Source organism: Mesocricetus auratus, unplaced genomic scaffold (assembly GCF_017639785.1).
Source record: "Mesocricetus auratus isolate SY011 unplaced genomic scaffold, BCM_Maur_2.0 Super-Scaffold_100004, whole genome shotgun sequence".
In the NCBI taxonomy this organism is placed as follows: domain Eukaryota; kingdom Metazoa; phylum Chordata; class Mammalia; order Rodentia; family Cricetidae; genus Mesocricetus; species Mesocricetus auratus.
This window is the reverse complement of record NW_024429189.1, coordinates 36,474,568-36,499,737: the sequence shown is the minus strand read 5'-3', so window position 1 is coordinate 36,499,737 and position 25,170 is coordinate 36,474,568. Positions and strand designations below refer to the sequence as shown.

Here is a 25,170-nt window from a genome sequence, read left to right as displayed (position 1 = left end):
CATTTAAATGATAAAGACATTCTGATATTTCTCTCTATTCCTAGACTCTTACAAGAATTAAATTCAACACATTTTTGTAAAGAAGCAATTTGTTTTTCTGTTTCTTTCTCATATTCTTGATCCTAACATCAATTTTGGTTTTAGTTAAATAGATTTAGAATTTAGATCTCATTATTTTCAAGCCAGTATTTTCCTAATAAGTATTAAATATATTCCATACCCTTCAAGTCCCTTTTCCTTTCTATTTTTCTTCCTTTGCAGTCAGTATTCAAAGTACAACAAAAACCTTTGGAATGATAATTCTTTTTCCTAATAGACTTGAATGACATGGTATATTTTCACATCATGTTGCCATAGCTACCAAACCTTTTAGCTCATCTTCATTTAAATATTCTCAGTATTAAATAGAAATGTGACTTAAGCAATTTGAAATGCTCTGTAATTTTTTGTTTAAAATAGTATTTATATGATAAGTCTCAAGTTCCTTCTTTCAAGGAGAATAAGTGCAAGAAACTTACTAGCTGTGAAGAGTGGACAACACCCATAATCACTGCAAATTAAATTTTTTAAAAAGGTAACACTTGTCTAAGATAGTTTCTTACATCTGTGTAGGTATTTGTCTCACTGACTCACGAGGCATTATTTTTCTACTTAATCTCTAGTACCAGTCCTTTTAAAACCACCCTCATACTCACACTAGAATACTTAAACAACTTGATAATAAAAGGCTTTTACTTTATTCTCTCTCTCTCTGTCTCTCTGTCTCTCTGTCTCTCTCTGTCTCTCTCTGTCTCTGTCTCTGTCTCTCTCTCTCTCTCCTCTCTCTCCCTCCATGTCTCACTTCTTGATTGTGTGTCACCTTTCAGGGAGGTAGCAGAAGCTAGTTGAACATAACTGTGGGGAGTTCAGAATGGAAGGGGGCAAGGTGGTTCTACAGAAACACAACAATGGTGATCCTGAAGCACACACTGGGTTATCTCTATCTGGGAACCTTCCACCTTAGGGGTTTTGGTTAGGAGTTCCCTATGAGTATGTGTATGTGTGTATGCAGGCACGTTGGAATCAGCATGGAATAGAGCTGATTCCAGGGTGATTTTTCACACTCCATGTTACTTAAATTCTGTCTAGAAAAACTTGACTGGCTTTGAAGTAGAGGAAAATCACCCTCAATTTCTGTCAATGGAAAATATACACAAAAGCCTTTAAGAAAGTAGTGATGTCACTGTTTTGATAACTCTAATTTTTTTGATAACTTGTCTTGAACTTGAAATATAATGACTTTAACACTATGGAATTGGAAGGTATAGTAAGTATATCCATATTCTTCTAACATCTATGCATGCATAAATATATGTAAATGTATTAAGTTCTACTGAATTTTCTAAAACCATGCTTCAATCCTTATTAAAAATCTTCAGCCGGGCATTGGTGGCACATGCCTTTAATCCCAGTACTCGGGAGGAAGAGGCAGGCAGATCTCTGTGAGTTTGAGACCAGCCTGATCTAGAGAGTGAGTTCCAGGACAACCTCCAAAGCAATACAGAGAAACCCTGTCTCGAAAAACAAAAACAAAAACAAAAAATCTTCACTTAAACGGATGAGATTAGTTGGTTGGTTAGAGCATGGTGTTAATAAATGGATAAGGTTTTACCTAGGCTAAATTATGGGACCAGATACTAAATATATATGAAATTATAATGTTGAGTAAATAACCATGGATGTTCATTTGTGCGAAAATATTGCAATGATACGCAAGACATGTTTTTATCAGTAAACTTAATTTCCAAAAAAATCTATTAAAAAATCAGCTGTTCACAAACCCTAATGCACTATCTAACCTCTACCTCCAGCTATTCCAAATCAGAATGCTAATCATTATTAACAAGCTGAGGCAGGGAAAATTCGAATAATCTTTTCCTTTGCGTTCCAGGATCACAGAGTGACAGTCATGACTTATTGCAAATGACCCCTGATCTTATTTCAGTCTTCAGAAAAGAAAACCAATAATAAATAAATTAAAATTGACCTTTGCATCTAAGCAAAGCTGGGGAATAAAATATTTAACAAGTGTAAGAAAGAAAGCAAACAAGACAGCGGGTGTCCTTATTTTATTTAAAAATTTCTGAGAGGTGCCGTTCCGGCTTACCTGCTTAGTCCTTCAGGAAAAAGAAGCTTAAGGAGCAGTAGGTCAGAGCCAGATCTGCTGCACATACCTCTAATCCTGTAATCATGGCATTAGGGACACTAAAATAGGGAGTTCACTAGTTTAAGGCTAGCCTGAGCCACATAGTAAAACCCACACATCTTTAGAACTCCTCAGTGGTACTCCATCAAACAGTACTAGGAAAAAAGAACACTTTATCCCTATTAATTATTATTGTTATTAGTTATTAGAGTAGGTCTTACTATGTTTTGTAGACTGTCCTTGAACTGGGTTTGTAATCCAACCTCACTTCCCAGAGGGCTGGGATTACATAGGTGTGTTGCCATGTCTGTTTTAAAATCCAAACAATTTACCTTGGTCCATAAAACCCCTGTCCATGGCTCCTATTTCACCTTTGGGCATCTCTTTCTCCTCTCTACCTTCACCATACTATTTCCAGTTCATAAATGTATCAAGCACACTCTTGTGCCAAGGTGTCTTATGGTTACTGTTGCTTGATGAAACACCGTGACCAGAATAATATGGGGAGGAGAGGGTTTATTGTATTCAGAGTTCTATATCATAGTTCATTATCAAAAATAGTGGGGGCAGGAATTCAAGCAGGGCAGGAACCTGGAGGTAGGAGCTGATGCAAAGGCCATGGAGGGGTACTGTTTACTGGCTTGCTTCCTATGGCTTGCTCAGCCTGTTTTCTTATAGAACCCAGAACCCTCAGTCCAGGGATGGCAGAACACACAATGGATTGGGCCCTGTCACATCAATAACTAATTAAGAAAATGTACTACAGGATTGCCTACAGCCTGATTTTACAGAGGCATCACTTTAGTTGGGTTCCCGCCTCTCAGATGACTTTACTTTGTGTCAAGTTGACATAAATATATCCAGCATACATGGTCATCACATATAGTCATCAGATCAGATCTGCAACGCTCTCAAGCCCAATTGCAGATATTTTCTGAACTTCTATTAAGCAGACCTCTTGGAGTATGGCTGGGCTACTTTTAGAACTATGACATGTGCCTCCAAAATATAGATGGAATAACTACCCAGTTATTTGACAGGAGGAAGTCCCTATCAGTTTGAATTTGATTAAAAACTGACACTGCATAGTCTTCATATATAGGATCTTGTAAGCTTAGACTTAGAGGCAATTAAACTAGGGAATATGGTGCTTATTGTCACAGCTTAGAGTAAGAAGTGACCTTGCAATGACATATACCCAAATCTGAGGGACTGTGGTTGATTATATTTTGATGGCCTTCGATGTAATTTGTCCATTTTTCTGAGACCCACGTGACTCTGATTAATGGATGGACAGTAACGAATGGAGTGCAGATTAATGTGTGGACTCTGAGCCTATCCTTCAGCATTTGGCATGAATACAAAGTGGTCTGAGTACCAAGTCACTGCCATAACCACAGGACATAAGCCATGTATTTTCTTCATTTGGGTTACCTTCCCTTAGAATATTGTGATGATGCTTTGTGGTTCAAACACTGTGTCTTTATTTTATACAGCTATTATCATAATACTTCTGTTATAGCCTAGGAGATAAAAAATAGATACTTACACTTAACATCAAAGCTGGTATTTTGCCTAAAATATGAAGACCTTGTTTTTGAACTTGTAAGATCTTTGGAGTAGAAATAAGCTCTTTCAGGTTAGGAAAATGGTTTCAGGAAGTCATCATATCTAACATGGGAACTTACCCAGTTAGGGGAGAGCCAGGACTGAGCACACAGATTTCTTCCCTTCCTCATCTTTCACTCTGTAAAATTTATTTCTGTGTTGAAATGAAACCAAACCCTGGGTAGGGTCTCAGGGTTTGAAGGCATCAAAAATTAGCAGGCAGCATTCAGGTAACATGTACATTGTGGTTATAGTCAGTGTTCTGTATGAATTAAACACAAATAAGCTGTTGACTCACTTGGCACATGCTAGTCACATGCCTATTTTGCTGAAGGTTGTACTCTAGGCCTTAGAAGTAAATGTGAAAGATCACAGCATCTCTTTTTCTAAAAACTCACAATCAAATGGAGAGAAGACTCAATAAATGTACAGTAAAGTTTTACTTTATTTTAAAGTTTTGCAAGACAAAGCCTTGCTATGTAATAAAGGCTAGCCTAGACCTTGCTTATGAAGCCCATGCCATTCTCAAACTTGTGATCTTTCTGCTTTAACTTCTCTGGTCCTGGGACTGTATGCATGCACTACCATGCTTGGTGGACTTCAAACATTTGATACATTGTGTGATGCTATAATGACAGCAGTGGAGAGCACAGAGACGGTGGCAGGTAGGCTAGAGAGACTTAAGCTTGCGGTGAAATGCTGCTGCAAAGCTGAGGTCCAAAAGAGGAAAATGAGAGAGTTGGGTAAGGGAAGAAAGTGTTCTAGGTAGAGCTAAAAGCACTGCCAATATGAATGTATTATTGTATCCATCCACTGGGTAGAGCGAAAAGCACCGAGTCAATATGAATTGGCTACTAGAGCCAAAACAGAGATAAGAAATATGCTAGACTCTCATTTGATAACAGCTCCCACACCCCTGGAAGAGGAGATTGTGAGGTCCCGATGGGTAAAACTGGAATCAGTGTTTCATTGAATTGAAAAAACCAGGTTCACATTCAGTGTGATCATCCCATACCTTCCTTGGAGGGTCTTTGGTGCCTAAGGCCTCCATGTAATTTTAAATAAAGTCAGTAAGTAAGGAAGCACCATGCCCAACAATACCCATATACAGTTATGAGTGAAGCAAAGCACTCTTGTGTACTGACTAATGAAAGCAGCCAGGGAAACTGTTCCACTATAAATTAACAGTTCTGAAATGAAAAACAAGTGAATTGTTTTTCTAGATATCTACAAGTTTATGAGTCATCTCAATAATCATAGTCATAAATTAGAATTTCCTCCCAACAGGAGAAACGGAAATAAATGTGAATCACAACTAAAGTTCTTCCTGTTTCTTTTTTTTAAGTTCTAGTACAACTGGTGCATTTATTCAAGGTAGTTGTTAAAATGTCACCAGTTTCTAGTTCTATCAAATTGGACACAATGATGTTAAGCAGGGCTTCCTTTCTTAATTTGAAGATAATTACTGGGAGGCATCCATTTCCTAAGTGGATTGCTAGATGCCAGGGACATAGATGCAATCGGAAAGGAATTGTTAGCTAGAGGAGAGGGAGTGATACAGGGAGAAAGAAGGTAGAACTGGAGGAGTTTCCAGGAACCAAAGAACCTCAGCCTTGCTGGGCTATGCATCCTAGAACCTCTAATCAGTCAGAGTCTTCCAGGAAGGTTTGGTTTGAGAACTTACCACATGTGAGCATGAGTGTGTGTGTGTGTGTGTGTGTGTGTGTGTGTGTGTGTGTGTGAGAGAGAGAGAGAGAGAGAGAGAGAGAGAGAGAGAGTGTGTGTGTACATACATGCATGGCACTATTGCATAGGGATCAAACACAGGGCTTCAAGGATGCTAGATGAGTAATTACTACTGAACTATAGGCCCAGCCTTGAGAATTACATTTTACAAAGCTCCTAGAGTAACTGCATTTACTTGAGTTAGAGAACCTTTCTTTGACAAACAAAAGCTATTATAGAATTAGAAGCAAGAACGTAGGGTGAGGGGGCAAGTGCTTTAGGAGTACTCTGTTAACTATGGAGGGAGTCAGGGTGTTTGCATTCCATAATGCAAATTGAAACATTGTGATATGGTAGTCTCAGTTATAGAATGAAATATAGAAAGACTCAAAGAAATAAAATAATACTTAGGACTTGACAGTCTATTTGACAATTTCAAATTTTATTTAGAAGGTCCATATTTTGCTTATTTTTTTGGTAAACGTTTATTCAGTTGGAACATAACATATACTTAAAATATCAGGTAATAAAAAAACTGAGGACATCTAGACGAGAAGAGTGACAAAAACTCTGCTGTGTAGTTGCACAAACGAGGCATAAAGAGCAAAGGAATTAAAGCAAAGATAAAAGACTGAGGAGAGGGGATTCATCAACACTAAGGTACATGAGAGGACATAGCCTCCAATTAAATTGAAGGGTGGGCAGTAAAAATAGCTGTGGCAACATTTCTAGGCAAAAAAAAGTTACTGGTTTGGAAGACCTATCTGGTTTAATGTAGTTTTGCCTTAATAAGATCACTTCATGGAAATGGTTCATAGCAAGCCCGGTTTAAAAAAATTAGTTGGGCAGTGGTGGCACAAGCCTTTAATCCCAGTACTTGGGAGGCAGAGGCAGGTGGATTCCAGTGAATTCGAGGCCAACCTGCACTACAAAGTGAGTTTCAGTTTGCCAGTTGGTGTCATCCTTGTAGATCTCTGGAAATCCACTAGTGTTAGCTCTCTCCTCAAGTCTATGATGACTCCCTCTATTATAGTATCTCTCATCTTGGTCTCCTCCATTTTTCTTCCAACTCAAACTTACTGCTCCCCCATATCTTCCTCACCTCTCCTCTTCTCCCCCTCTCTTTTTCCCAGTTCTCTCTCCCCTCTCCCTGTGCTCTCAATCTGCTTATGAGATCTTGGTTCATTCCCCTTCTCTGCGGTATCTTGCATATCTCTCTTGGGAACCTCCCTGCTTCCCAGATTCATTGGCAATAGGATTGCAGGGTGGCACTCCCCTGATCCATGTCTAGAATCCATATATGAGTGAGTACCTATCATGTCTTTTTTGTGACTGGGTTACCTCACTCAGCATGGTTTCTTCTAATGCCATCCATTTGCCTACAAATTTCAAGATTCTATTGTTTTTTTCCAATGGACATGTGAAGCAAGCATGTTTCTAATTTAAATAAAAATATATTGAGGAAAAGAAAGAAACACACCTCAGCTTCAAAGAGGTTACTTCATAGCTAAGGGTTGGGAAAAGATTTCCCAATCAAATGAAAAAAACAAAACACAAAACAAAACAAACAAACAAAAAACAAAGTGAGTTTCAGGACAGCCAGGACTGTTACAGAGAGAAACTTTTCTAAATGCCTCCACCCAAATTTAAAATGTAGAGCTAAAGATAAATTTTCACTGTTCTAAAAAGAACCAGTGGTTCTGACAGTTTGCACATCAAGTTTGGGTGTAATGCCCAATCCTTTGCATTGGCTCTCACCGCACTGTGTTGACATTTTATGCTTCTTTGCCTTACTCTTGTCCTATGTCACAAGCACCCCAGCTGCAGGATCTGGGTTTGTCTGATAGAGCCACAGTAATGTGTACATGTCAGTCCCTTCAGGCATGGTCTTATAATACACAAATAGATTCATTAATGTTTATTCTGATTTGAAATGTCACTCTCTGGCTTGAAATAACATGCTGAGAACCTGTTAACAGATGCTTCTGGTCTGAAGCAAGGTCATACCTCAAGCCCCTACTGTGAGATCAGTTGTCCTCTGGAAGTGTACTTCCACTGAGCAAGGTGCTCCTCTCTGTCACACTATTATTTAGGACACTGTATGTCATGCAGGGCATAGACTGACTCTGAGAGCTCTAGCATAAATTGTGGCAGATGGCTTTCCAGATGTTTGTAGTGGTTAACAGCAGCTGTCAGTTTGACTTTGGAGAAATGACCTGGGTATGCCTGCAAACCTTTTCACAAACAGAGAGGAAGAATGGATATATTTAGCAGTTATACTTGCTGAATGGAATTTTAAAATAAAGATTGGAAGGTTTAAGGCTTGGGATTATCTTTTAAGATTTTAATGACTAAGATTCTTCCAAATAAAACCAGTTGTCAAACATCAGAATCGAATGAATCTGAGTAGATGATTTTAATCACACCTCGTCTTATATAGGAGAGTTAGACTCATGAAAGTTATGTGATCTTTGCAGTCCCTGGGTCACAGGTTAGGGCCAGGTCTACAGCCTGGTCTCAGGGCAGTCTGGTGAGTGCCTGAGTATTCCGTTAACTTTGTTTTCCTTACGTGCTAGTGCTTCTCTCTCACTTACACCAACTGCTCATTCAATTAAAAAATTCATTTTCTTCAATTTCTTTGATATTCATTATTGTTTATTTTATTGACCACTTGAGATTAATAAAATTTTCTCCAGGCAGGTAACTTTAATATAAACCACCACCAAACACCATTATTGGTTATTTAGTGAGCAAGTCCATTTGTATGAAAACAAATTATTTATTATGCAAACCAATTATTACGAGGTGCAATTGAGAAAGAAACTTCTATTGTCAAATGAAAGTAACTTCAAATGAGCTTGGCTTAGTGAAAACAATAAAACATTTGTACAAAGTTTGTCTAAGCACCAGCGCTGAAGCCAAGCTTGCCAGTTTTCCCTCTAAGTAGTTCTGGAATGGAACCCAGGGCCTTTCATATTCCAGGGAAGCACTCCACAGCTGAGGTACATCCCCCCATCCTGGATGCCAAGCCTTGAAAACCCTATGGTTAATATATGAGGTACAACTTTCCATATTTAAATTTTAATAAATGGAGGCTCAGAAATATCACATAACTTGCTGAGAAACAAATAAAAAAAGTTAGAGCTTAGAATTTGCCCTGAAACCTGGATCTGTGTGACCCACAGTTCATCTTTGCTTACTGTGTCAACATTCATCTCAAAGAGGAACACCATGAAGCCCCTTTAAAAGTCTCATAGGCTGCCAAGAACTCATCTTTCTGGGGGTTCATAGGGTTCATTTTCATTGCGGTAGAGAAAAAAAAAAAGAGATAACTCACTGTGGTGGTTTTAATGAAAAATGTTCCTGTCACCTTAGGCATTTGGATGTTTGGTCCCCTGCTGATTGCATTGTTTGAGAAGGTTTAGGTGGTGTGATTTTATTGGGGGGCATATGTCACTGGATTCAGGCTTTGAAGTTTAAAGGCTTATAGCACTTTCAGTTCCCTCTGTCTGCTATGTGTTTGCAATAAAGGATGTGAGCACTCAGCATCATGTTCCTGCTGCTGGCTGCCATGCTTCTCCATTATGACGGAAACTCATCCCTCTGGAACTATAAGCCATAATAAATTTTTCCCTCTCTGATTTATCTTGGTGATGACATTTTTTTAACCACAGCAACATAAAAGTAACTAATACAATTACAGTGCAGATGGTTCCCCAGACTTCAGAGACTCATTAAAAAAAGAGATAGAGACAAACCAATTTGATTCAAGTTTCCTGTTTATCCAGGGCAAAATTCTACTTTGAGGGACTGATAGAGAACTGTAGTTAATGGTTACAACTTCACTATTTTTTAAAATAACAAAACATGATTTATACAAGTTAATATTTATCTCATGGCCCTCTCTTAGATGTGAGCTTGCGACAGTGTAGGAGGCTTGCCTTTCTCTGTTTCTTATCCTTCAACCCTCCGCTGGTTAAACTGGGACCTTGTTACAGTAATTGTTCTATATATGTGTTTTGCTTTCTAGTTAAACTATGATAGTGATTATAACAACACTGCAGTTACTAGTACAAGGTAAGTTAATCTGCCTTATGCTTTTTAAAATAATTGTAAAAAACACATCACAAAAACAAAAACAAAATATTAATAGCTAAGATGAATAGCTAAGATAGCATGTTTTTCATCAAACCTACTAGTCTTATAAAGAGGTTCTCTAATGGGAATTACCTAGATGAATATCAGGACAGAATTAAAAGAATAACCAACAAACTTTATTGAAGAACTTAAGCAGTTTAAAGAAGACACAAACAAATATTTCATTAAACTTCAAGAGGTTAGCAATAAATGCTGGAGTGGTGTCAAGACATACAATGATGAACGAAATGATGAAGAAAATTCAGGATTTGAAAACAGGGTTCAGGAAAGAGTTAGAAATGCTAAAAAGAACTCAAGCTGAAATGAAGATGGAATTGAAAATCTCAATAACCCAACTAGAAAACCCCTTATAAGTAAGAAAAAGCATTACAAGTGGAACATACTTTACAGGTCAAATGGATTACGTAGAAGATATTTATGACGAATATGTAGGAGATGTAGCACATTATGAAAAGATCAACTCTTCAAAGTATAAGCATAGATAAGGAAGAAGAAACCCAGATCAATGGCAAAAGCAAGATCTTCAACAAGATAATAGAAAAAAAACTTCCCTTAATGAAAGGTACCTATATATATACAAAAAGTACATGCGAAGCCAATTAGACAATACCAAAAGAGAAATTCCCCACAGCACTAAACGCATAGTGAAAATTTCAAATATTGAAAATCTGCAATATAAAAGAGAAAAACAAAAATAAAAGTCATATATATAAGAAAACTCATGCAAATGACAGCTACCTTCTTAATGGAAACTTTGAAAGGTAGAAGATGTTGGTGCAATGCATTCTAAGTTCTAAAATACCATGAATGTCAAACTAGATTATGGAAACTGAGAAAACTACAATCCATAGAGGGCAGATAAAGAAGCACTTCACATGATTCAATCAGCATAAAAAATCTTGTCTAGCAAAATCAATCTAAATAGAATACTGGAAGCAACACTTCACACCAAAGAAGATTAAACACAGACAAGAAAATGAAGCTATAATTGATGAAATACACATTACACATTAATGGCCTCAATTCTCCAATAAGAAGGCAGGCTAGCTAGTAAGAGCTAACATTTATCTTTCCATTGTCTACTAGACACTCACTTTACCTTTAAACATAGGCACCACCTTAGAGTGAAAGTGTAGAAAAAATACTTCAGAAAATTGGGATCAGAAGCCATGAAGATCTCTGCATCACGACCTGCCTCAGGTCCCTGCCCTGACTTTTCCTGGATGACAACTACAAGCTGTAAGATGAAACAAATTTTTTTCTTTCTCATGTTGCTTCTGTGATATTTACTTGTCATTAGTCTCCTGGAGTGTTGGAACTGAAACAGATATGTCCTGATCTTTCAACAACGTTAGAAGCTATGATACATATCAGTTAATCTGTTCTCTGCATCAGAAACTGAGATTCAACTTTTTGTGTGACAATTTCTATTCACAAAAACACTTATGTAGAACTAATTCTATATCAAAAGTATGTGCTTGGAATGAATTGCCTGAGTGAGAAAAGAAAGCAATTAGCTTTAAAAAATGCCAAGTTCCAAAATTTCACCAAAGAACAATGTAAAGCAAAAGTAATTTAGACATTGATATGGTTTATTAAGTAGAAAAAACTCATGTGTATAAATTAAGAAAGACCAGCATCAGGTATTACATTCTATTAAAAAAACCTGAAACTTAAAAAGAAATACAGGTCACTGGCTTCAGTGGAAGTGACAGAAGATACACATTGGTTTCCATGTCTATCAGAAATTTGTGACATTCATTCTGAAAGCAGTCCTTGACTCTAAAATATGCTAAAGCTGGACGCTAACTTAAGCATCTTGCAGATAGTGAAAATCGATGTCTAAAGATGAGAAAACTGATGTTCAGAAGTAGTGAGTAGCTTCATTCAGTGCTGCTCACCTAGTATGAGGCAGACTCAGAGGTTGAAGGAGTCCAATGCGTACATTCTTAGCTATCCATCTCTCAGAGAAAAGATTATAAATGCCATGAACTGGTGGATGAGAAGAATAGGCTGAAAAGACTAGAAAATATATGCAAGTCATATATAATGCTTAACTACATCTTTAGAAAAAAAGTAGAAATATATTCATCCCTTACATTTTCAGATGTTTTATACAAGCCTGGTGTGGTAGGATGTACTTGCAATCCCAGTACTCAGACAGGAGAATATTAAACTTGAGGTGAGGCTGGGTCACACACTTGAGAATCTGTCTCATTTTTAAATGATATTTTTATAGGGGGATTGCTTACTTAAAATAATAATTCAAATATAAATACACATATTGAATGAACAGATCTCAATCAAATAAGATTTGCAATGTTTATTCACAAAATAATTATAAGTGCATTACTTGAGTTTACTTTTAAATATTTTCAATTTCTATTATCACTCGAGCTGCAAGCCGTTGTATTGTGATCTAGCATTCTTAGTTTATCAATTTATAGAAGGTAGTGATAACTGGAAAAAACGAGAGATTGTTATAGGAAAGCCATTAGCCATGTTTATTGACCTAATGAAGAAGAACTAATTTTGATTATTTCAACATACTTCTTAGGTTTGTTTGGTATTGGAGTAGGGGCAGTTAAGTAAGAAAGAACACATGTTTCAAGCAGGCTTTAATATAGATGCCGCCATCTAGTGTTAAAAATCAATTTTCAAAATGCAAGGTGAGGTCCTTTCTCTTCACTCTCTGCTAGAGGAGTACCAGGAGCTCTTCCAGTTCACATTTCCTTCTTCAAGTCCTCAGACCTGCAGTCGCCAGAAGCTTCCTGCCACTGAATCCCCCAGAGGGACCTGGAGGCAGAACAAAGCATCCAGAATTGGTCTCCATTCCTGTCTTGTCCCTGTACCCTTAGGGAGAGAAGGGAGGATATAGCCTTAAACCCATACTCACCAGGAAAGGGAGAGACACCTGCCTGTACCCACTGAAAGAAGAGATGGGAAAACGAGAGTATTAAAAACACATTCAACAACAGAAAGACTTATATGACACCACAAAAGTCTAGGGATTCTACACCAGCGAGACCTGAATATCCCCAAACAGATGAAGCAGAAGAGAATGACCTTAAAAACAACTTCATGAAAATGATAGATGCCCTCAAAGAGAATGTGAGAAAATTCCTTAAAGAAATGAAAGAAAATGCAAACCAAAAAATGCCAGAAATCATCAGATCTCTTAAAGAACTACAGATGCAAGCATAACCAACAGAATACAAGAGATGGAAGACAGAATCTCAGGTACTGAAGATGAACTAGAGGAAATGGATTCATTAATCAAAGAAAATCTGAAATCCAACAAGACCCTAACACAAAATATCCAGGGATGATCTCTCAGCCTTGACTATTGGGGGAGGTCCTAGGCCCTGCCCTAAATGAAATGAGAGACTCTGGAAATCCCCCATGGAGTTGCTCACCCTCTCGGGGGAACAGAGTGTGGATTGTGTGGGAGTCTGGGGGGGTTGGTGAGGGGACAGGGGAGGAGGAGAGGGAGATGGGATTGACATGTGAAGCAAGCTTATTCCCAATTTAAATGTAAAAAAATATTTAAAAAATATCCAGGAAATATGGGACATGGTGAAAAGACCAAACCTAGAAATAATAGATAAAGAAGAAGGTGGAGAAACCCAGCTCAAAGGTGCAAAAAGACACAACTAAGATAGAGAACTATAAACCAATCTCCCTCATGAATATTGATGCAAAAATACTCAAAAAATAAATACTAGCAAACTGAATCCAAGAACACATCAGAAAAATCATCCACCAAGATCAAGTAGGCTTCATCCCAGAGATGCAGGTATAGTTCAGTAATGAAAGTCCATCAATGTAATCCACCACATAAACACAATGAAAAAGAAAAAAAACATATGATCATCTCACTAGATGCTGAAAAATCCTTCAACAATATTCAACACCTCTTCATGACAAAGGTCTTGGAGAGATCAGGGATAGCAGGACTATACCTAAACATAAAGGTAATATACAGCAAACGGATAGCCAACATCAAACTAATGGAGAGAAACTCATTGAAATTCCTCTAAAATCAGGAACAAGACAAGGCTTTCCACTCTCTCCATATCTCTTCAGTATTTTCCTTGAAGTTCTTGCTAGGGCAATAAGACAATAAAAGGAGATCAAGAGGATACAAATTAGAAAGGAAGAAATCAAACTTTCACTATTTGCAGATGATATGATAGAATACATAAGTTACCCAAAGAATTCTGCCAGGGAACTTCTACAGCTGATAAACACCTTCAGTAAAGTGGCAGGATACAAGATTAACTAAAAAAAAATAATAGCCCTACTATATATAGACAATAAAGAGGCTGAGAAAGAAATCAGAAAAACATAACCCTTTCACAATAGCCACAAACAACATAAAATATCTTGGGGTAACTCTAGCCAAACATGTGAAAGACCTTTATAATAAGAACTTTGAGTCTTTAAAGAAAGATATTAAAGAAGATACCAGAAAGATTTCCCATCCTCTTTGATAGGTAGGATCAACATAGTAAAAATAACAATATTACTGAAAGGAATCTACAGATTGAATGCAATCTCCATTAAAAAAAACACCAGCACAATTTTTCACAGATCTTGAAAGGGCAATACTTAACTTTATGTGGAAAAAGGATAGCTAAAACAACCCTTTACAATAAAGCACCTTCTGGAGGCAACATCATCCATGACTTCAAGTTCTACTATAGAGCTATAGCGATGAATATGGATTGATATTGGCACAAAAACAGACAGGTAGACCAATAGAATCGAACTGAAGACCATGATATTAACCCACACACCTATGGACACCTGTTTTTTGACAAAGAAGACTATACAATGGAAAAAAGAAAGCATCTTCAACAAATGGTACTGGCATAACTGGATGCTGGCATGTAGAAGATTGCAGATAGATCCATATCTATCGCCATGCATAAAACTTAACTCCAAATGAATCAAAGACCTCAACATAAATCCAGTCACCCTGAACCTCTAAGAAGAGAAATTGGGAGATACCCTTTAACGAATTGGTACAGAAGACTACTTTCTGAACATAACACCAGTAGCACAGACACTGAGATTGACAATTAATAGATGGGACCTCCTGAAACTAAGAAGCTTCTGTAATGGAAAAGACACAGTCAACAACACAAAAGAGCAGCCCACAGAATGGGAAAAGATATTCACCAACCCCACATCTGACAGAGGGCTGATTTTCAAAATATACGAAGAACTCAAGAAGCTAGTCACCAAAACATCAAACACTTCAATTAAAAAGTGGAGTACAGAACTAAAAAGAGATTTCTCAATAGAGGAATCTAAAATGGCTGAAAGACAATTAAGAAATTTTGCTCAACATCTTTAGCCATCAAGGAAATTCAACTCAAAAAACCACTGAGATACCATCTTCCACCCATCAGAATGGATAAATCAAGAACACCAACGACAGCTTACACTGGAGAGGATATGGAGAATGGGGAACACTCCTTTATAGCTAGTGAGAGTGCAAATTTGTATATTGACTTTGGAAATCAGTATGGTGGTTTCTCTGGAAAATGGGAACCAGTCTACCTCAAGATCCAGCTATTCCGCTCTTAAACATATATCCAAAGGATGCACATTCATACAACATTGGCATCTGTTCCACTATGTTCATAGAAGCAATATTTGTAATAGCCAGAAGCTGGAAGCAACCTAGATGTCCCTCAACTGAAGAATGGATACAGAAAATGTGGTATATTTACACAATGGAGTAGTACTCAGCAGAAAAAAAAAACAATGGAATCTTGAAATTTGCAGGCAAATGGATGGAACCAGAAGAAACCATCCTAAATCACAAAAAGGCAAATATGGTATGTACTCACTCATATATGGGTATTAGACATCAAGCAAAGTATTACCAGTCTACAAACCACACTGCCAGAGAAGCTAGGAAACAATCAGGAAAGGCTCAGGAACCCCTGAACAAATTGGGAGCATGGGGGAGGGAGGAGAGAAGTAGGAGAAAGAGGGGGGGATAAGAGGAATGGGGAGGAGAACATGAGGGATCAGGAAGACTGAGTGGGAGTTGAATAAAGAAGAACAAGAAAAGAGAAACATAAATAGAGGGAGCCATTATAGGTTTAAAGAGAAATATGGCATTAGGGAATTGCACAGAGATCTACAAGGATGACCCTAACTAGGAATCTAAGCAATAGTGGAGAGGCTACCTTAAATGCCCTTCCCCTATAATGAGAATGATGACTACCTTAAATGCCATCCCACTACTTTCATCCAGTAGCTGATGGAAGTAGAAGCAGAGACCCATAGCTAAGTACTGAGCCAAATTCCTGGAATCCAGTTTCAGAAAGGGAGGAGTGACAAACCAAGGGTCAAGTTCATACTAGGAAAACCCACAGAAACAGTTGACCTGAGCAAGTGGGAACTCATGGACCCCAGTTTGACCCCAGATGCTCCAACCTCCAGATCAATAGAATCTATAAAAAGAAGGCATTATTAATATCCATGTAACAGAATTACTATGCAGAAGACACATGTTAAAACAGGACAATTTAGAACTGTCCCTGGTAACTTGAGAACGTTTAGCCAATATATGCTGACATGACAGATTCTGTCAGAGGAGAGTGGAATGGGAGATGAAGAGACTGACTATGTAGTGTTGAGAAGATTGTCCTAGAGAGTAGGAGATTACTTACTTATGATAAGAGGGTCATGGAAGGTAGTCATGGAAACACAGGAACAAAGGTCAGAGACACTTGAGACACTTAGTGAATGTTCCCAAAAAGGAATGTTTGGGCACTGCAGTGTGAGTCCTCTTGATGGAGAGATTCCGGAATCAGAGTCTGTATGCTATAAATTATGCCAAGAGCACGTTATGAGGGCTTGAGGCAATGCCTTCCTGTGGTAGAAAGTTCTGAAGAATTGCTGCAGGCAGCACTACAGAGATTTGAGCAAGGACGGCACAGGACTCACCCAAGGCAAGAGATGTTTTTTATTCTTTCATACACAGCCAAACATTGATTATTTGTGAGGGTACATACTAAGAGATGTCTTATTGGCCTGTTTTGTTTCCTGTGTGACAGTCTGAGATCCCTCCTGAAAACCTAGTCATCTAGCCTACTGGATGACTAGGTTCTGTGGCATAGCCTATTGCTCATAGGCTACAAATCTGAACTGTATGCTACTATACTGAATACTGCAGCACAGTTGCAACACAGCAGTTTGTGTGTATTTAAATATATATGAACACAGGGAAGGGAAACTAAAATTTCAGCTCTGTTATAAGTTTAAAGGACTACCACTATATAGGTGTATCCTCGTTAGCCTCCATTCTCCTGACACACTAATCGGAGGAACAACAGCATAGTCTACCCAAAACCAAAATCTTGGATACAAATACAATATTGTTTCCTCTGTAGCCCTTGGGTTTGCAGGAGATCTTTCTGCTTGTTCATCTGCACAATTGCTATTTTGTGTCCCTTCTCCCCTTCCCCTTCCACATTGTTACTCTGGTAACCACTACTTATTCTATATCTTTATATTTGGATTCCTTGAAAATATTTAAATTCAAAATAAAAATCCAGCAAAGCTAATAATCAAAGAAGAAATATTGTTAGGGCTTGATTTAAGAATAACTCTGAGTGCTTATTTAATTATTTAACAAACTTACAGCATGCCAGAAAGAGTTCTAAACATTTCATGAATATTAATAAATAGAAGCTGGATGAGTGGAGATGAAAAATAAAATAGAGATTTCCCCACTCAATGATGCATCTGTAGTTATGAAAGCCTTTATACACTCACTTAGAAAAAAGAAGCCCTTTACTCTCAGGACTTTCTGCTTCTTTGAGACTTTGAAATTCCCATTGTATGTTTTTGAGAACAATTTTTTAAAAGATCTTTGGTGATAAAAAAATTTTACACTATCTTGAATGTTGGATTTGTAAGTTGTAATTTGTCAAAATGAGAGGTGAGACTAGAAAAGATGTGTGCAGAGCAGAAGTGCTCTTCATCCATGTGTATGCATAGTTCCCCAGGATCTTTGAGGGGGACCAGACAGATCAGAGAAGACTTGTCTTACATTCTTATAGGTAGAGAGTGGTGTGAGTGAGCTTTGACATGCTGGGAACAAAGCAGGGCTGAATTGGGGGTGATAAAGTGACATGCTGAGTTTCAGGTATGGCTCTTGAAAATGTCTCTAGCAGAGGAGCCAGGGAGACCAGGGTACCAGCTGTTCTGGCAGGACTTGGTACAACAAGCACAGCATCCGGGCCTGTGTTCCAAGATGCAGTGATGGTTCAACATACAAAAATCCATCAACGTAATCCACCATATAAACAAGCTGAAAAACAAAAATCACATGATCATCTTACTAGATGCTAAAAAAAGCCTTTGACAAAATCCAACACCCCTGAGCTGTTCCTCGGACAGCATCAGGTAAACAGGCCTGCTTCCCGGCCTGTGTTCCAGTGCCTGCAGATCGCCTGGGAACTGCACAGAGCTCCCAATCCCGGCGGAAGCCAAGCACCCCAGACTCCAGATCTTTGCTCCCACCAACGAGACCAGGAAAGGAGAGGAGGCTGGGAGTCCAGGGAAGCAGCTGTTCCTCGGGCTGCATCAGGTAAACAGGCCGGCTTCCCGGCCTGTGCTCCAGTGCCTGCAGATCGCCTGGGACCTGCACAGAGCTCCCAATCCCGGCGGGAGCCAAGCACCCAGACCCCAGGTCTTCTCTCCCACCAACGAGACCAGGAAACCAGAGGACCCAGGGAGACCAGGGGAGCAGCTGTTCTGGATCAAGTACAACAGGACCCAGCAAAGGGTCCAGGGGACCAGGTAAGAGGATAAGCGCCCCAGATTCCTGTTCTTCTTCTCCACCCACGGGACCAGCATTAGGACAAGGAATAGAAGAACCACCAGATTATTGGACTTGCTAGCACCCACCAAAAAGGGAACTCTGGTCCCCAGACCAGTAAGGGGCTCTTTCTGCTCCCACTAGAAGAAGAGATGGGAAAGAGACAATACAAAAACACAGTCAGCAACAGAAAAACAAATATGACACCGCCAGATTCTAGAGACTCCACACCAGCAAGACCCCAACATTCCAATGTGAACGAAGCAGAAGAGAACGACCTTAAAAGCACTTTCATGAAAATCATAGAGGCCCTAAAAGAGGATATAGGAAAATCTCTCAAAGAAATGGAAGAAAAAACAAACCAAAAAATGCAAGAATTGGAAGAAAAAACAAACCAAAAAAGGCAAGAAATGGAAGAAAAAACAAACCAAAAAAGGCAAGAATTGGAAGAAAAAACAAACCAAACAAGGCAGGAAATGGAAGAAGAAATGAAGCAAAAAATGAAAGAAATGGAAGAAAAAACAAAGCAAAAAATGCAAGAAATGGTAGAAAAAACAAAGCAAAAAAGGAAAAAAAATGGAAGAAGAAACAAACCAAAAAAGGCAGGAAATGGAAGAAGAAACAAAGCACAAAATGCGAGAAATGGAACAAAAAGCAAACCAAAAAATGCAAGAAATGGAAGAATGAACAAACCAAAAAATTCATAAAAGGCAACAGATAAACAGAAAATTGCAAGAAGCAATGCAAACACTGCAAGGGTTGAAAACTGAAATAGAGTCATTAAAAAAACACAATCTGAAGAAAGGCAGAAAATAGAAAAGCTGGACAAACAGTCAGGCACTACCAATACAAGCATTACCAACAGAATAGAAGAGATGGAAGAGAGAATCTCAAGTGTTGAAGATACGCTAGGAGAAATGGATTTATCAACCAAAGAAAACCTTAAATCCAACAAATCCTTAACACAAAACATCCAGGAAATATCGGACACCATGAAAAGACCAAACCTAAGAATAATAGGTATAGAAGAAGGAGAAGAAATCCACCTCAAAGGGGCAGAAGGCATATTCAACAAAATCATAGAAGAAAACTTTCCCAACCTTAAGAAAGACATGCCAATGAAGGTACAAGAAGCCTACAGAACACCAAATAGAGTGGACCACAAAAAAAAATCCCCTCGCCACATAATAATCAAGACCCCAAACATACAGAATAAAGAATATTAAGAGCAGCTAAGGAAAAAGGTCAAGTAACATATAAAGGCAGACCTATCAGAATTACACCTGATTTCTCCATGGAAATGCTGAAAGCCAGAAGGTCCTGGATAGATATTCTACCTACACTAAGAGACCATGGATGCCAGCCCAGACTACTATACCCAGCAAAGCTCTCAATCACTATAGACGGAGAAAACAAGATATTCCATGACAAAAGTAGATTCAAGCAATATGTGTCCACTAACCCAGCCCTACAGAAAATTTTGGAATGAAAACTCCAACCCAAGGAAGCTAACTACAACCAGAAAAACATAAGCATTAGAGAATCCCCTCTCTACCAACAGCCAAAAGAACAAAGGGGTGAAATTCCACACATAATTCCACCAACAACAACCATCGCAAATCGAAGAAGGATGAGCAATCAATGGTCATTAATATCCCTCAATATTAATGGCCTTAACTCACCCATAAAAAGACACAGACTAGCAGAATGGATTTGAAGACAGAACCCTTCCTTCTGCTGCATACAAGAAACACACCTCACCCTCCAAGACAGACATTACCTGAGAGTTAAAGGTTGGGAAAAAATTTTTCAATCAAATGGACCCAAGAAACAAGCAGGGGTAGCAATCCTAATATCTAACAAACTAGACTTTAAAATAAAATCAATCAAATGAGATGAAGGAAGACATTACATACTCATCACAGGTGAAACCCACCAAGATGAAGTGTCTATCCTGAACATCTATGCCCCAAATACAAAGGCATCCACATTCGTTAAAGAAACATTATTAGAACTTAAATCTCATCTAAAGCCCCACACAGTTATAGTGGGAGATTTCAACACACCACTCTCACCACTAGACAGGAATACCAAACAGAAACTCAACAAAGAAGCAAAAGGTCTAATAGAAGTAATGACCCAACTGGGATTAACAGATATCTATAGAACATTTCATCCACATAAAAAAGAATATACCTTCTTCTCACCACCACATGGAACCTTCTCAAAAATCGACCACATACTTGGCAACATATCAAACCTCAGCAGCTACAAAAAAATTGGAATAACTCCATGCATCTTATCAGACCACCATGCTTTAAAATTAGAATTCAACAACAACACAAATTGCAGAAAACCTACAAACTCATGGAAATTGAATAATGCTCAATTGCACCATCCCTGGGTCAAAGAGGAAATAAAAAAAGAAATTAAAGACTTCCTCGAATTCAATGAGAATGAAGACACAACATACCCAAACCTATGGGACACTTTGAAAGCAGTGCTACGGGGGAAGTTCATAGCGCTAAGTGCTCACATGAAGAAACAGGAGAACAGTTATACCAGAGAATTAACATCACAGCTGAAAGCGCTAGAACACAAAGAAGCACACTCCCCCAGGAGGAGTAGATGCCAGGAAATAATCAAATTGAGGGCTGAAATCAATAAAGTACAAACCAGGAAAACAATACAAAGAATCAACGCAACGAAGAGTTGGTTCTTTGAGAAAATCAACAAGATAGACAAACCTTTGCCCAAACTTACCAAACAGCAGAGAGTGAACACGCAAATTAACAAAATTAATAATGAAAAGGGGGACATAACAACAGACTTTGAGGAAATCCAGAGAATCATTAGGTCATACTTTGAAAACCTGTACTCCACAGAATTCGAAAATTTAAAGGAAATGGATGACTTCCTGGACAGCTATCAATTGCCAAATGTAAATCAAGAACAGATAAGCAATTTAAATAGACCTATAACACCTATGGAAATAGAAGCTGTCATCAAAAGTCTCCCAACCAAAAAAATCCCAGGTCCACATGGCCTCAGTGCAGAATTCTACCAGAAATTCAAAGAACAGCTTATACCAATTCTTCTCAAAGTGTTCCACACAATAGAAGCAGAAGGGTTTTTGCCAAACTCTTTCTATGAGGCTTCAATAACCTTGATCCCCAAGCCACACAAAGATACAACTAAGAAAGAGAACTTCAGACCAATATCGCTCATGAACATTGATGCAAAAATACTCAATAAAATACTGGCAAATCAGATCCAAGAACACATCAAAACAATCATTCACCACGATCAAGAGGTTTCATCCCAGGGATGCAGGGATGGTTCAACATACGAAAATCCATCAACGTAATCCACCATATAAACAAGCTGAAAAACAAAAACCACATGATCATCTCACTAGATGCTGAAAAAGCCTTTGACAAAATCCAACACCCCTTCATGATAAAGGTCTTGGAGAGATCTGGGATAACAGGCACATACTTAAACATAATAAAAGCTATATACAGTAAACCAACAGCCAACATCAAACTAAATGGACAGAAACTCAACGCAATTCCTCTAAAATCAGGAACAAAACAAGGCTGTCCACTCTCTCCATACCTTTTCAACATGGTACTTGAAGTTCTAGCTATTGCCATACGACAACAAAGGGGGATCAAGGGGATACAAATTGGGAAGGAAGAGGTCAAACTTTCACTGTTTGCAGACGATATGATAGTTTACATCAATGACCCAAAGAACTCTACCAGGGAACTCTTACAGCTGATTAACACCTTCAGCAAAGTGGCAGGCTACAAGATCAACTCAAGAAAATCAGTAGCCCTGCTATATACAGATGATAAAAGGGCTGAAAGAGAAATCAGAGAAACATCACCCTTTACAATTGCCACGAACAACATAAAATACCTTGGGGTAACGCTAACCAAACAAGTGAAAGACCTGTATCGTAAGAACTTTGAATCTTTAAAGAAAGAAATTAAAGAAGCCCTCAGAAAATGGAAAGATCTCCCATGCTCTTGGATAGGTAGGATCAATGTAGTAAAAATGGCAATCCTGCCAAAAGCAATCTACAGATTCAATGCAATCCCCATTAAAATCCCAGCACAGTTCTTCACAGACCTTGAAAGAACAATAATCAATTTTGTATGGAAAAACAAAAGACCCAGGATAGCCAAAACAACCCTGTTCAACAAGGCAACGTCCGGAGGCATCACCATCCCCGACCTCAAGCTCTATTATAGAGCTATAGTCCTGAAAACAGCTTGGTATTGGCACAAAAATAGACAGGTAGACCAATGGAATCGAATTGAAAATCTGGGTATTAACCCACACACGTACGAACATCTGATCTTTGACAAAGAAGCTAAAAATATACAATGGAATAAAGAAAGCATCTTCAACAAATGGTGCTGGCATAATTGGAGACTGGCATGTAGAAGAATGCAGATCGATCCATGTTTATCGCCATGCACAAAACTTAAGTCCAAATGGATCAAATACCTCAACATAAATCCAGCCACACTGAACCTCTTAGAAGAGAAAGTGGGTGGTACCCTTGAACGAATTGGTACAGGAGACAGCTTCCTGAACATAACATCAGTAGCACAGACAGTGAGATCAACAATTAATAAATGGGACCTACTGAAACTGAGAAGCTTCTGTAAAGCAAAGGACACAGTCAGCAAGACAAAAAGGCAGCCCACAGAATGGGAAAAAATATTCACTAATCCCACATCTGACAGAGGGTTGATCTCCAAAATTTACAAAGAACTCAAGAAGCAAGTCTCCAAAACACCAAAGGACCCTATTAAAAAGGGGGCTGCAGAACTAAATAGAGAGTTTTCAATAGAGGAGTCTAAAATGCCTGAGAGGCACTTGAGAAAGTGCTCAACATCCTTAGCCATCCGGGAAATGCAAATCAAAACAACTCTCAGATACCATCTCACTCCTGTCAGAATGGCTAAAATCAAAAACACCAATGACAATTTATGCTGGAGAGGATGTGATGGAAGGCGGACACTCCTCCATTGCTGGTGGGAGTGCCAACTGGTTCAGCCACTTTGGAAATGAGTATGGAGATTCCTCTGAAAAATGGGAATAAACCTACCACAAGACCCAGCAACTCCACTCTTAGGCATATATCCAAAAGATGCCCATTCATACAACAAAGATGTCTGTTCCACTATGTTCATAGCAGCATTATTTGTAATAGCCAGAACTTGAAAGCAACCTAGATGCCCCTCAACCGAAGAGTGGATAGAGAAAATGTGGTACATTTACACAATGGAGTACTATTCAGCAGAAAAAACCAATGGAATCCTGAGATTCGCAGGCAAATGGATGACACTAGAAGAAACCATCCTGAGTGAGGTAATGCAGTCACAAAAAGAGAAACATGGCATGTACTGTCTCATATATGGATTTTAGACATAGATCTGGGGAGTGCCAGCCTACACTCCCATGGGTAGAGAATCTGGGAAACAGAACCTTCTTTCAGCGGCTGATGGAAGAAGAGGCAGACTCCCAAGGCCAAGTACTGAGCTGAAATCAAGAAAGCCAGTAACAGAGAGGGAGGACTGATGACCAAAGGGATTAAGACTGGGCTGGTTTAACCCCCAGAAACAGCTGTCCTCACAAAGGTTAACTCTTGAATCCCAAGCTGATGCCTGGTAATCCAGCATGGGACTGATCAAGATCCCCTGAATGGGGGTGTCTGTGAGGAGGCCTAGGTAATCTATTGAGCCTTGGGCAGTAGATCAGTATTCATCTCGAGTATACACATGGACTTTGGACTCCCATCCAACAATGAGAGATGCACTCTCACCCTGAACTCTTGGGGGGAGGGTCTGGGCCCTGCCCTGGATGAAATGACAGACTGTGGACACCCCCATGGAGGGCCTCACCCTCCCTAGGGAAAAGAGGGGGTATTGGGGGCTTGGGGGGAGGGCACGGGAGGAGGGGAGGGAAAGGGAGAGGGACCTGGAACTGACTTGTGAAGCAACCTTGTTTCTAATCTAAATTTAAACTTAAAAATACATAATTTTAAAAAAATCAAAAAAAATGTCTCCAGTTTTCCTGACTTGGGGAGTACTCCCAGAATCTATGGACATGGCTTAATTGCCATAAAAATAGTGGTTGCTACTGAGATTGCAGATACACTGCAACACAAATACTACAATCCATGCTGATTCCTGAAGGTGACTAACCTAGTAATAATTATATTACTTGCAAAAATGTTTTAACATAGAAATATGTGGCATGGCTTTAACAAATTCTCTATTCCTCAAGGACAGAGCTGTTGTGTGAAAGGTGAGAGACATTTTGTTCAGGGAAAGATCTATATCTCCTATATTAAGGGATATATATATATAATATATTAATAGATGAAAGCTATAAAATATATATATATCTCACATATATAAAACAAGGAGTTGTTCACTGCTTTTGAAAGTAACATCACAGACAATGATAGCATTGATGGAATTTGATAGAATCAGTCTGTGTATTTGGGCCTGATGAACTGTCATGACACTACCTGGACTTTCTTGAGCATAGTTTCATATCTGATGACTTCATTATACCTTCAGTGTAGTTCATCTCTAGACAGCTCTTTTCTATCACATATAGG

The 25,170-nt window shown here is 38.7% G+C and overlaps 1 protein-coding gene and 1 long non-coding RNA gene across 5 annotated transcripts in view; one reads left to right on the top strand and one right to left on the bottom strand.

Annotated features, from left to right (window-relative positions):
- B3galt1 (beta-1,3-galactosyltransferase 1) overlaps nucleotides 1-25,170 on the bottom strand; it is a 560,539-nt gene that overhangs the window by 182,577 nt on the left and 352,792 nt on the right. The window lies entirely within an intron of this gene.
- LOC121140371 overlaps nucleotides 1-25,170 on the top strand; it is a 109,280-nt gene that overhangs the window by 76,803 nt on the left and 7,307 nt on the right. The window lies entirely within an intron of this gene.